This window comes from Echinops telfairi, unplaced genomic scaffold, assembly GCF_000313985.2.
Source record: "Echinops telfairi isolate 266 unplaced genomic scaffold, ASM31398v2 ScPeMD7_70;HRSCAF=299, whole genome shotgun sequence".
Classification (NCBI taxonomy): Eukaryota; Metazoa; Chordata; class Mammalia; order Afrosoricida; family Tenrecidae; genus Echinops; species Echinops telfairi.
In genome coordinates this window covers 33742707-33743860 of record NW_022103968.1, presented here as the reverse complement: position 1 = coordinate 33743860, position 1154 = coordinate 33742707, and positions in this window count along the sequence as shown.

The window sequence follows — 1154 nt, the reverse complement described above, 5'->3', positions numbered from 1 at the left end:
TTCTCCAAACCCCCTGACTCCTTGTCTGTGCTCCCAGTAAGGCCTTCTCCATATTCTGGGTGCCTTTCACCATCACCTCCCTCCATTACCCACTCAACTCCCAACCACCCCTCTGCCGTTTCCCCAAGCCTTTTGTCTCTGTTGCTTCCTGCGATTCCTGCTGCTAACAGGACTCCTAGCACTGGGCCTGGCAGTCACTATACCCACTGATTGGACTAGAGTGCAAAGAGCGTGTGTGGACTTCTAATTGTCTGTGTGTTTTGTGTTTGCAGCTCTGTGGTGCCTGCTCCCAGAATGCTCAGAAATCTACTTCCTCCTATTCCCACTCTGAACAAAGGCCTCTGACCGACCTCCACTTTACTAGCCACAAGACCTGGTTCCTCCCCCTCCTTGGCTCCTGTTGTGTCTCTCACTGACCCAATGTCCCTGTCTGCCGGGGAAAGCTGCAGGCCTGTGCCAGGGAACCTTCCTGTTCCGGAGAGTCCAGGAGTCTCCTCCTGAGTCACTAACTCTGTAGAGGACGCCCTCAGGGTTATCAGACCATTCCTGTCTGACGGGCGGTTGGGACCAGGGGACGCCCTTCTTCTTCTGCCTGTACCCCTGCAGTTTGAGACACTATGGAATGCCCCCTATCTAGGTCCCTGACTGTCCTTTGGGGTGCTGCCAAACTGGGCCTGGCTCTGGACATTCATCCTAAGCATCCGGTCTTTTTCTGTAACCAAGTGTGGCCACAGTCCCAATTGGACAATGAATGGCGCTGGCCAGGACTTTCAATTTCAACATTCTCTGCGACCTCGACAATTTTTGTCGCCAGACTCAAAAGTAGTCTGAGGTTGTGTACGTTCAGGCTTTACTTTTCCTCCACTCCTGTCCTTCCTTATGTGTCACCTGTCACCCAGCCCAGGTCTAACTTGCTCAATCACCTTGGACAGCTCCTGCTAAACTCTCCTTACCTTCCATGGCTGCTCAATGCTATCTCAACCCTTCTAACTCCCTGGAAGCATTTTCCTTCCCACCTACCCGTCCTCTACCTTCCTCTCCACTTAAGCCCTGGGCATTAGGTCGCATTTTCCCCTCCCTCCCTGCTCCCCCCTCCCTCATGAGCCCTTGATAATTTATAAATTATTATTTTGTCATATCTTGCCCTGTCCGAC